The 13,518-nt window shown below is 35.0% G+C and overlaps 1 long non-coding RNA gene across 1 annotated transcript in view; it reads right to left on the bottom strand.

Moving 5' to 3' along the window:
• Positions 1 to 13,518, bottom strand: part of LOC128920067 (uncharacterized) — a 102,417-nt gene that overhangs the window by 16,290 nt on the left and 72,609 nt on the right. The window contains exon 3 of the long non-coding RNA XR_008470198.1: positions 3,955 to 4,467. This is a non-coding gene — a long non-coding RNA (uncharacterized LOC128920067). The remainder of the gene's footprint in view (positions 1 to 3,954; positions 4,468 to 13,518) is intronic.

Here is a 13,518-nt window from a genome sequence, read left to right on the forward strand (position 1 = left end):
ACGTGCCTCCGTCAACTCCTTCATAATCCATCACGTACTTCAACGTCGCTGGCGCTTGTGTTTCTTCGCCGTTCGCCGCTCGCTGACAGCTGATGCGGAAGTCAAGTGCGGTGCTTTGGCGTGCGGGTCAACAGTGTCGTCCTGTTGGTGCCGCGGACGAATACACGAGCGTTATTTGTATATGACGTTATCAACGCTGTTGCCTGCAGAGTGGTGTCCGCGTTGCCGGAAGTGGAGTCGCTGGCAGATTTATTATAATTTCTGCTGATCCAGCAGCGATAATCAAATGAATTGAGTTGCACTTGCTAGTGGTGGAATTGGAGGATGGTGGATCGTGCGCAAAAGCGCCACAAATTAAAAAGGTATGCAAATTTGTGTAATTGAAACTGGCATTAAGCAAAGAATAATGGATTTAAAATTAAAGTTGTCGTTGGCAATCGAATACAAATGCAAATTCGAAGCGCAGTCGCTATAGGTTGAGCCTTGTGGGCGAGGAAAAACGTAGAAAAGATTATATTGACTTAGGTATGTAAGTCCTTAACCAGATAATCAATTTCGAAAAACCATACTTTCGAATTATATATAAATAGTCAATTTACATAGAGAAGAAAAGAGCTCCCGTAGTGTGTTCAGAAATCCCTTTTTCACTATCTCTATCTCTCTCACTCGCGCTGTTTTGAGGTATAAGTAATAGATTATTATTTCCTGAAGATATTATTAATCCGATGATGTAATCTAGAGCCTCTTTGTAGATTCTGCAACATAATGTCTATCCCAAAGTAGATCCGATATATTCAGTAAACTAGATTATCCAAGCACCATTCAATAGAGATTTTCCATCAAAAAGTCAGACGTTACAGAGAGTTCGTATATTCCCATTTCTTTTTATTTAGACCCCTTGCTTCAAAAGATGTTTTCAAAACATATACTTAACTACGTATGTATTTCGATTGAAGTAAAACTGAATCCTATAAATTTGGGACTTCCACTAAATTTATAGTATGTATTAATATAGGCGTCAATAGCATTTAGGTATAAAAGTATTTATGAAAAGTGTAATGAACTATTCTATCACCATCCGACACTCGCAGTACGCTGGTATATTCCGCCTAAAAACCTTACAGTGGTTCTATAACAATCTTATAATGAATATTGTTTTTATCTGACAGAGATGGATCACCTATAGGTTATCTCGTAAAACTAAAATCTAGGAAATTCAAATAGGACTTATTCTCAGGTTCTACAATAAATATATCTTCAACAATTCTTCAAGATTTTGACGCGTTAATCTCGGTTTTTACTCTTTGCAAAATGAAGTATTTATGAAACGTGTCATGAACTATTCGATTATCATCCAGAACTCCCAGTCCACTTGTACATATCGCCTAAAAAACCTCAAACTGATTCTATTATAATCACACAATGAATGTTGTTTTTATTTGACAGAGAAGGTTAATCTATAGGGTCGAATAGGTTATTTCGTAAAACTATAATCTAGGAAACTTAAATGAGACTTCTTCGTAATAAAAATTCCTATTGAAGCAGGTTCAACAATGATCTTCAACAATTCTTAAAGAAACGAAAGAAAAAACGAAGATTTGTACGCGTTGATTTCAGTTTACGAAAGAGAGTCGATGATCCGAAGGTCTATACAAAATGAATCATAGATCAGGGAACGATCGAGACATTAGGGTCTAGAGAGCTGAAGAACTATGATTTGATGATATTTTTTGTGAGCAATACAACAGGATTGAAAAGCTTTTTGCACTTTCGATATTTCTATTTTTCATATTTCTGATATTTCAATTTCTAGAAACACTCCGCTCTTGATCATAGAGAGAACACTATTTCATAAAGTTGACAGAAGAATGCCAAAATTTCACAAATCTATCGACAATATTACTATTACCTCGCTTATATAATGATTTAGTGGTATAAGATTTAGAATGTGAGAAGAAGTAGCTACTAAAATAAATGAAAATTTTGTTGAGAGAAAATAAGTTAATATTTGAGAGTGACAAAAAATCCATTCGCTTGTGTATCTCATGAAAAATAATTAATTTCAAGAAACTGAAATATACTGGTAATTTCTGAATAAACAACGCTCTAACTTTGACAAACTGCACTCATAGACCATCGACAATGGATGGGTGCTTAAATTTGGAGAAATACATTTATTTTTATACCCTCGCTTTATAATTTTTGTCACCAGTTCCATTACCATTTGTTAAGAGTGTGCAAAATGAAATTGCAAATTTTTTTTTAAAAGAAATAAACTAATGAAATTACCTTTCCTAAATTGAGCTACGTTGATGAATACAAGAAAATAAAGTCAGAAAGATAATAGTAAGCACTGCACACAGGGAGACGAAAATGAAATGAAAGAGCAAATAATCAAAAAAATATATGTATGTATGTAGTACAACAGTTGCCTGTGACAAGATGACCACTAGTTGCAACATGACAAGCGTGACTTTTTACTGCAAGAAGTAGAACGAGAAGCAGCAAGCATAACAAGGTGTGTCTTACACAGTTTCGTGATAACTGAGAAGAAGCTAATGTAATAAGGAATGAGAAAATATATTTTGCACCGCACACAGTATATAGACAAGTAAATATATTTGCGCCGGTTTAAGTAGTACCCCGCGATTGTAAACAGCAAATTGCGCAAATTTAATGCAACTAAATATGTAACATTGTAAATTTTTCTCAACTAAGTGTCTTCCACTATTTTCCACTCTACGTGTTTGTCTTAAATTTTTTTACACTTTTTTTCATCACACTTTATTTTCAATTTTAATTTAAAGTTGGTCGACTTCGGTATTCCAAGTTGCGTAAGAGGACATTTTCCGCATTGCTGGAATTTTGCTGACTCAGTGCTGTGCTACCTATGTGTTTGTATGTTATGTATGTCTATGTATTATTGTATGACTATAGTTTTGGCAGTGTCAAAGCACGAAAATAATGGCAATTAAAATTGAAATAAAAGTGAAATTGCTTGGAGAGAATTTTTGAAGTGCCAAAAGTGCGCCGAAATAACTTTTTCACAACCAATTACATCTTATGAGTAAACTTCAAGCACGTACGGTACGTATACCTAAGGACATACTTTCATATTGTATATGAAAAAATACACTCAGTGTGCTTTGAATTATAATTCAAGACAAAAGCAAAGGAAAATATCTTGGCTAACACACAAAAATCCATAAATTTAATTCTTTATATATGTCATGACAGCTCAGCTGATATAGTGATTAGTTTAGTAAATTAAAAAAATAATTCTCACTATTTATTTTAGAAATTGAAAAATTTTTTAAGTAACTATGCATTTTCCATTCTGAAATAGACATATAGGTGTGTTCAAAAAATAACGGAAATATAAAATTTCGCGGGTTTGGAGTGTACAATTGTCAAAAAAATCGAATGCGGACTATTTTTAAGACGACAACATTAATGTAGACGAATGAATATTTTTTTTTTCAAAAAACGAATATTTCTGTTATTTTTTTAACACACTTCGTAAACACTAACATTTAATATATATATATATATATACTAATAGACCGCTCCGGCTTCGCACTGGCTTAATTTCAAAAGTTTTAAGATTTTACACACTCAGAGCTCGACGCTACGAAGAGAATAACTTGCAAGACGATTTTCAGTTTCAGATTAAGATTCTCCATCACGGAATCGTTTTGATACCCTCCCCTGGGAACTATTTCCAGAAAGTTGAGATTCTAGCAATAAATATAGCCCATGTTACTGGGGTGGAATGTAGCTTTCCAATGGTGAAAGAAGTTTTGAAATAGGCTCAAAAGTTTTTGAGTTTATCCAGTACAAACATGCATACAAATATTTCCTCATTATAATAGTAGTATAGATTAATATTGATAACTAATTGCTTATTAACTAGCTTTAAATTTACATATGATATAAAATAATAAAAACACTCACCATTTATTTGTAGTTTGATATTTCTTCGATGACTCTGCCGTTATTTAAATACAAAAACAATTCTTTCATATAATTGCAAACACTTTCACTTGCTAACAAACACTCACAAAAACTTTTTCTTCATAAAACACCACACATTATTGGCTTTATTACTGATTCAACCAGGATTACTTTCACACACAATGGCTGGTAAAAATCGCCGAACTCCTCTTCTATTACATTATTGCTTTTACTTATATTTCCTATTACACATATAGACACATACACACAAACTCCTGCATATACATATATATATATATGTATTTGATGCACATATTTACATATATTACTTTCGAAATATTTAAAAACTTTTACCGCACTAAAGCTATACATAAATCGATGAAATTATATCACAATATTTATTTTATCAACAAATTAAATTATTTAACATACAATTAACCAGGAAATTGAATATTTACACAAATCACTCGTTACCGGCCAAATTTTTACGCGATGTCGAAGATATTACGGAAACTGAAAAGAGGAAATAAGCTTTCATTAGTTTTTTTTTTATTTTTTAATTATGATGAATTTAAAAGAATTTCAAATTAAAGTATCGTATTTATTAAAATAATAATTCAACCGTCATTATGTTATTATTTGGAAAAACTTTTTTCCAATCTCGTTCAATAGCATTTTGAATGATATTATATTTCAACTAAATTATTATTATTATTCTCAAATTTTACTCTCTAAACTGAATTTACAAATTGAAAGTAATTGGTAACAATAAGCTAACAATTTGTTAAACTAAATAGTTACCACTTATTTTCACCACTTTTCGAAATTCAGCGGTTCTGCTACATTTTAATTCAATGTATTAAAAATATGCATTCATTAAAACACACCTCATACAAACACAAATATCACCTTCAACAAATACCACACATTTTTTCTCATTTCATTTATTTAATTATTGCTTATTTTGAAAATAAAATCGCATTATTACACATAAACAACACTATTTCAACTTTAATTGTTGTTGCTATTGCATTCCCGAAAATTGCCGAACTTCGCTTCTATTACATTATTGCTTTTACTTATTTCCGCACCACACCATATAAACACGCACGCACATGCACACTGCGCACGCTGGCAGAGTCGCTGGCGCTGCCGACGTCAATCTCTATTGCGCATATTATTTTTATTTGCGAATTATTTAAAAGAAAACATTGCACCCACTAAAATTTTTACATAAATCAATTAAATTATATCAGAACATTTGTTTTATACACAAATCATATTATTTAACAGCGTATTAAGCACAAATTTCAATATTTTCACCAAACACACGTTAGCGGCCGAATTTTTCGCGCTGTCGCAGAAGGAAACGGGAATGAAAAGAACTGTGGGCAGAAGTAATAGAGTGGTGGTTAACTTTGAATGAGTTGAATTTAAAATGAAGCGTGTTTGAAAGTGGATTAGAATTTATATTTATGGAAATTAAATAACTGTATATATTTTTAATTCTAATAATTTGGAGAATATTAATTGTATGCAAAGTAAACAAATAATAATAATAATTTTTCTCTTGAATACATTTTTTCTTAATAAATTAAATAATAAATAAATAAATAAAAATAAAAATAAAAAATTAATCTAAATAAATTTCCTGTTTCCGTTATAACAACAACAATAATAAATTTATATATTTTTTTAATTCTAATTATTTGGCAAAAAATTAATAATAATAATTTTTCTCTTGAATAATTTATTTTTAATAAAATAAATAAAAAATAAATAAAAATAAAAAATTTATATAAAACAAGTAAGGAAGGGCTAAGTTCGGGTGTAACCGAACATTTTATACTCTCGCAATTTATTTATTTAACTTTATTTATATTATATAATACACAATTTGACCCACATATTCGTCATATATATTGTATAAAGTCCATTGAAAGTTTGAAACCCTAATATTAGGTTAGAAGCATCGAGGTCCTCGTGTTCGATATATGGGGCCTTAAAAACCTATGGTTCGATTTCGGCGATTTTTAGAATGGGGCTTCCACACTATTAACATAGTATTTGTGCAAAGTTCTGCACCGATATCTTCACTAGTACTTACTTTATATATTGTAAAGGAAACGATTCAGATTGTCTTCAAAGTTCTGGTATATAGGAAGTAGGCGTGGTTGTGAAGCGATTTGGCCTATTTTCACAACATATCATTGGGATGTAAGGAAACTATTACAAACCAAGTTTCATTGAAATCGGTCGAGTAGTTCCTGAGATATGGTTTTTGACCCATAAGTGGGCGACGCCACGCCCATTTTCCATTTTGTAAAAAAATCTGAGTGCAGCTTCCATCTGCCATTTCTTACGTGAAATTTAGTGTTTCCGACGTTTTTCCTTAGTGAGTTAACCCACTTTTAGTAATTTTCAACCTAACTTTTGTATGGGAGGTGGGCGTGGTTATGATCCGATTTCTTTCATTTTTGGACTGTATTAGGAAGTGGCTAAAAAAAACGACTGCAGAAAGTTTGGTTTATATAGCTTTATTAGTTTGCGAGTTAAATACAAATAATCGATTTGTAGGCGGGGCCACGCCCACTTCCCCAAAAAAATTACATCCAAATATGCCCCTTCATAGTGCGATCCTTCATACTAAATTTTATTTCCATAGCTTTATTTATGGCTTAGTTATGGCACTTTTTGTGTTTTCGGTTTTCACCATTTTGTGGGCGTGGCAGTGGTCCGATTTTGCTCATTTTCGAAAGCAACCTTCCTATGGTGCCAAGAAATAAGTGTGCCAAATTTCATAGATAAGATATCTTAATTTTTACTCAAGTTACAGCTTGCACAGACGGACGGACGGACGGACGGACAGACAGACATTCGGATTTGAACTCCACTCTTCACCCTGATCACTTTGGTATATATAACCCTATATCTAACTCGTTTAGTTTTGGGTGTTACAAACAACCGTTATGTGAACAAAACTATAATACTCTCTTTAGCAACATTTGTTGCGAGAGTATAAAAATTTCCTGTTTCCGTTATAACAACAACAATAATAACGAGACGAGTTAAAAGCCAGATTTCTGTCAGTCTATCCTTAATAGACCTTTAGGTCCCAGGTATCGAATATAGTTATGACTGAATTTTTACCAGTAATATCAGTAAATCACTGTGAGAGGTCATTTTCTTCTAAAATAATATGCTCGGGTTCCTAAAATCTATAAAATCAGATCCATAATTCCCTTAAACACTAAATACTTAATATAAAGATATTCAAACTTCCGCTGAGCCTTATACGGTACATTTCGCCCCTTTTTACTTCTTTTAAACTTCTTTTTCCGGTAATCTTAAATGCCATATCCGTTTTTTTTTTGCGCAATAAATAGAGTTAAAGTAAATTACCCTACTCTGAGGTCATATTTCAACACTTAAGCTATATGTATGTATGCACTTACCAATATCTATAGTACTGTCATCGAAACTTATTTCAAATACAAACAGCATCATCGCTGTCTTTGCTTTCATTCAATTTTGCTAAGTAAACAGCAATACAAGAAAATAACAAAATAACCAGAAAGTGCAGTTAATCTTCGGATTGCAGCATGACTCAGAACGCGTCATCCGAGGCAACCTTGCAAACACACACATACAGTAGAGTGTTTGTAGATATATATGTATGCATGCACTTGGAGAAATGTAAGTCACTGTGAGCGAGCTTGCTGCCTTTGGTGAGTGCAGACACGCAATACAAATTCCAAAAAATTATAAATTTTCCATATCACTTACACTGAAGGTGCTTTGTTTTTTTACTAAGAACTCTTGTAGTGCATTATGGCTGCAAGTGTTTTTTCTTACTCAACACACAGCATCGAGTCACAGGCGAGATGAGCTAATGCTCACAAATAAAATGCGTACTCATGAACTGTTATGATAGTGTGACGAGGAATGGTTGCACTTTGCGTTGCGTTGAATGGTGAGTAATCTACATGCATACTTTCATACATATATCAAGTATAACGGGAATATTGCACTGAGATGGAGGAACGGCTCGTGCTGACAGCAACACGTGAGCGCGTAAGATGAAGTAGAATAACGGGGGAAAATACAAATTTGATGAAGTGTAATTTGTCAATATCACTTGTCATCTGCAGACAAGTGCAAATGTTTGTTTATGAAGCGTAGCTATGAAAGAAACAAGTGGGAGAAGGAAGGATGTGAGAGCAGTTAAAAACGGAAGCGGATGCGTAACTCATTTTAGTTAAACAATGAGGGGCAGACATGAATACAAAAAATATGAAAGGACAGTATAGTATTGGATTTTAATAATGTATTGAATTTAAATAAATTTGAAATTTAACTAAAATAGGGTTTCCGTCAAGTCGCCGCTCTACAAACTAATCCCTCGACTTTGAGTCTAAGAAAAAAAAATACTCTGGACCCGATCAAATCATTCTATAGTTTCATAAAATTTCATCCATGCTGTCATTACCTTGGATCCCCGACTCAAAAAGAAAGGGCTCGCACTTCCTCCACTATTCCGGCTAATTCGCTTATCGTAAAAAAAGTTAGCTTAAAAGTATGTAAGCTTACATGCATGGAATACACTACGATCAAGTGAATATACCAAAAATTGGAAAAACTAGTAATAGAGCGTTCCATGCGTTTACATGTGCTGAGCAACAAATTTCAAGTCATTCGGTCAAGCGATTTTGGAGATACGATGGAGAAAAGTTAAAAAAACACAGTTTTAAAAAAAACGCGTTCAAAATTTCCAGCTGCCAACTCAGCGCCTCGAACAGCAGCTGTATCTAACTGCTGTATCTTTAAAACGACTCCGAATTTTCAAAAAACAGCTTATTACCGTATTCTAGACATGTTAAGAAAACAATTTCTAATAAAAAAAATAATTTTTTGAGGCCGTCACATGCGATGAACTCCTTAAAGGACTTATTCAGAGAGACCCAGCATATGTCATGTATGCAAAGCGTCCCAGCATGTTTTTAAAGACCTCTTTGCATGTTCTTTCAAGTCTACATATTCAACTTCTCCTTCAGTCTGATCCGATCCTATTGGGAAAAGCATGTTTCGTGCCTACAAACGGAACTTAAAACCTTAGTAACAACAACTACCTTCTATGTAATTATAATTCCAATAAAAAGGTCTGAAAGGGTCATTTAACCAGTAATTAAGAAATTTTAAGGTTATTCGTGGATAAGCAGGTTATTCGCCACTCAGCTCTGAACTGCAGCCACATGCTCCCAATTTAAGTGATTTAACCACTTTCTTTGATGTCCTTATTTATTTACACCAGTTCCTTTCATTTATACCAATATCTGTCATTTATACCAGTATCATACATTTATACGAGAATCCTTCATTTATACCAATATATATATTTTATACCAGTAACCTTCATTTGCACCAGTACCCTTCATTTATACCAATATCTTTCATTTATACCAGTATCTCCATTCCTTCATTTATACAAGTTGCTTGTTCGATCCGCTACACGCCAGGACTATATACGAATCAAACACAGCTTACTTTATATTCAACTAAAATATTTCTCTGAATTTAATCACTCCAAAAAGCACACATACTAAATCCTAGTGCCAATAACTATTCGATATGTTACTATGAAATTTCATTTCAGCATTTACACAAACAAACAAAAATCCCTTAAATCAATTTTTATGCACCTTTCCAATACACATGCAAGTACAAGTTTTATGGTGTAAGTGCGCAGCACTTAGAGACTTACCACAGACACGTACAATTTTAAGTCCCTTCATGAGCACAACTGAGCTGCGTAAACTCTGTGGTTATTGCATTGATCCGACAGGCTCTCGTAAAGCTCATATACATGCATACATACATATACAAGTGCAATATGAGTGAGTGAGTGAAGTGTAGTGGGGAAAGAAGGAATGCCAAAAATAAAAATAAAATAAAAAGTAGCAAAAAAGCATTTCACCCATTTCAAATTGCGAGTTTCAAGTGGTCAGGTAGGCACTTGACTTTTATGGCAGGATTTGGAATGCGCTGCATTTAACGGTATATTTTCCATATTCCACAATTTGTAGGTGCATCTATCTGCAATTGATTTGATTGCTGACAATTTTATTTTTAGTTTTTTTATTATTTTTTGTTCTTTTTTCGATTTTTGTTTGTTTTACCTTTCACTCTTGGCAGCTTTTGACTTCGCCTGCAAATTTGTGCACCTTTGCTTTTATATTCGATCATTTCATTTTGTCGAATTGTCCGCTTTAGTTTTCAATTGAACTATTTGTGACTTTTACTGCTGCTTTTGCTTTACTTTTTCTTTTTTGTTTATGCTTTTATTATTATTTTTTTCGAAATTCATCTGCATATTGTAAACGATGACAGCTTTCGCAATTGCAATTCCATTTCAGTGCATTTAACTGACCTCAATTGCTCACGACTGATACCTGTCAGTCGCATGCGAGTTGCGCCAAAGTCAAGTAAATTCTTGTAGGATCCAAACGTGTATGGAAATACAATATTTATGCGCTAGATTTTCAATGACAAATAGTAGCTTTGAGTCGTCAAAATGGTTTGGGGGCCAGCACATACGTAGGCGCATACAGTTATCCTTATGGTAGGCACCCCGAGTATTTTAGTTTTTTATTTCTATTAATTCCACAGTATTTTTATACCCACATTCATATAGTAAATATGTAGATACATACCGTTATATTTTTGCCGCTGACAGCTTCTGCATTGCTACGAGTCCCAGTCACCCACTGGTGTGGTTCGTGTGGGGGTACAATATCTGCCTTGTAGCACATTTCCGAAACGTTTAGCATTTGAATAGGTCAATCAAATGCGTTTGCCTTGCGGCAGTTGGCAAATGGTGGCAAATATAGCTATAAAATACTTAAAATATATACACATATGTATTTGTTTGTGTATATCGCTTGCTGACAAGTCAAGGCAAAGCCAGCGGGTGTTTAGCTAATGAAAACTCATGTCAACTGACAATCCATTTGTGTGGCAATATTTGAGTGAGTGAATTACATACAAGTACATAGGTACATATGTATTATTCAAGGTTGTGTAACTTGTCAAATAAGCTTACGGTATCATGCTGCGGGGAGGGGTGGATGTGTGCGCGACTTTAATCTTAAGCGCTTGTTGCATTTTATCTAATGCGTGGATGATGACTTTCCCTCTGGAGTATATGGCGAGGATAAGAAGAGGCACAACTCCACTTGTTAAGGTGTTTCCAAAGCTCCAACTCTCTCTCTATCTTTATGTAATAATATCGGTTTCGGACCCCGTACATAGGGATCTCTATTCATATTTAACTCGACTATTTTCCTATTTAGTCGCGTTCAGTGTATCTATTTTTATGTCAGTAAGACTGATCCCTTTCCCAGCACGGACTCTGCCGATGGCAGTCAAACGATATTTGTTTCCATATTTTGAAGCTGTAGAATCCACTGTTCCGGTGCTTCTTCTATATTTGTCTTAGTCTAAACCTTTTAGTCTGAGCATACACCTTTATCTGTCAAAGAGTAGGATCTGACCTTGATCAATTCCCTCAATTTATCACTTGTATAGGAATTATGGGTCCCAGCCTTATTTATACCTGGTCCTTTTCATTTTCCAAACCTCAGATTCTGCTCATGTCTTACTATAAGGCCATTTCTCTTTTTCTATTTTAATTGTCTATATTTTGGCTATATCGGGTTGGAACGCTTTCTCTTTCTTGTCGTAGCCTTGTTATAATATCTCGATATCATTCTCTATTTGGTCCTAAGTATGGTTCCATTCTATATGAGTATAATTGCTATCTGGACTGTAGAAGATCACTCTAAGCTCTCCGTCGATTTTCGGTACTAATACTTGAATCTCAACTGTGAAATTAAAACCGAACTCACGAAACCGGGTCTCAAGCAATCTGGACTTTAGAAGACTTCTCTAATCTCTTCTTCTATTACCTAGTTGATAAACCTGAGCTCAAGAAACCTGGTCTCAAGCAATCTGGGCTTTAGAAGACCTCTCTAATCTCTCCCTCGATGTTCTATTCGATACCTGAGCTCAAGAAACCGGACCCCAAATTTAAACTAGAATTTGGATTTTAACCTGAATCAGTCAGTACTTTCTTTTCAGTTTCTGTATCATTGCTTTTTCCTCGATTTTGCGATACTAATACTAAAATCGGAACTGTGCAAAACTGAATCTGAGCTCAAGAAGCCAGGTATGAAACAATATTGACTCTAGAAGACCTCTCTAAACTTTGCTTCGATAAACCTGAGCTCAAGAAACCGGGTCTCAAGCAATATGGACTCTAGGAGACCTCTCAGTTTTCTGTCGATTTTCTATTCGATAAACCTGAGTTCAATGAACCCGTCCCCGGGATAGAAACTATGTAGAAGCTTCAGTTGGGACTATAACCTGAAACCAGTCGGTGCTTTAGTCGAGTTTAAAGTACTGAGTTTATTTCAATAAAAAATCCGCTTTGCTTCTATGGTTATCAGAAATCTTACTTCTTCTCTTCAAACTAGCGGCAGAGTAAGCTTTGTTATTAATAAATCCAAACTAACTTTTAAACCACGCTTTCATATCAACCCTTCCAAAACTTCTAAGAAGAAATCAAATTTAAATTATTGCAAATTGTTTGAAATTCTCTTCGGAGACATTTCGCATTGTTGCGCACTCGTGAGTGGCAGCTAGCAAACGTCATGAGTGCGTCACCTACAAACACCTACACTCCACCACCGCTACCGCCGGAGCAGGGTACCCACAACCACAGCGGACGCAAAAATGCGGCGTTAACTTTCATACACTTAACTTTGCTAACTTTTCTAATTCGAAACAATTTTGCGACTTCCTTTCGCTGCCGCGACTGTCACACACACACACACCTTCACACACAGATTTATACTTAGAAACAAAGAGTTATCGAGGCATAACGCGCCACCGCCGTTGTGTGCACAAAGTGCTATGCGTTGCCTAACTTTGCTTTGATTTGGAATACCACTCGCGCTCTTCACCTCCTCCCTGCTTCCGCTGCGCGTCATACGACTGTAGTGCCGCTTGTCAATTGCGACGTCACCATAAACGACATAAATTCATCGCGCTGTCGTCTTTATTTTCATTCAACATCCGCTGGCGTTGGCACTGCACTCCTGTCGTCGACGTCTTCGTCATAGTCGCCGCTGGCAGCGAACCGCTTACAAATGTAACGAATTTAACTTAACAACTCCCACAGCAACTTTTAACTGCTTGTTCGTTGCTCGTCGCCAGCGCCAGCGCCAACTCCCTACGCGTTCGTCCTGCCAACAAACACAAGGGAGATTTTTTTTCACTTCAACTACCACAAAAAATTCCTTCTTGGCGTTGTTGCAAAAACACAAAAACAAAGCGTCTTCTAAATCATGCTTCATCATTGCCTTGCTTTGCAACTTACTTGCTGTCTTTGCAAAAATTTCCTCGCAACTTCGTGCCGTCAAGCGACAGGATTCGCACGCACCTTCGCCTACACAACACTTCGGCTTGTGGCGCACACGACACGGTCTGTGGCCGGCCAGTCGTTGG

The sequence above is a fragment of the Zeugodacus cucurbitae genome, chromosome 3, assembly GCF_028554725.1.
Source record: "Zeugodacus cucurbitae isolate PBARC_wt_2022May chromosome 3, idZeuCucr1.2, whole genome shotgun sequence".
Taxonomy (NCBI): Eukaryota; Metazoa; Arthropoda; class Insecta; order Diptera; family Tephritidae; genus Zeugodacus; species Zeugodacus cucurbitae.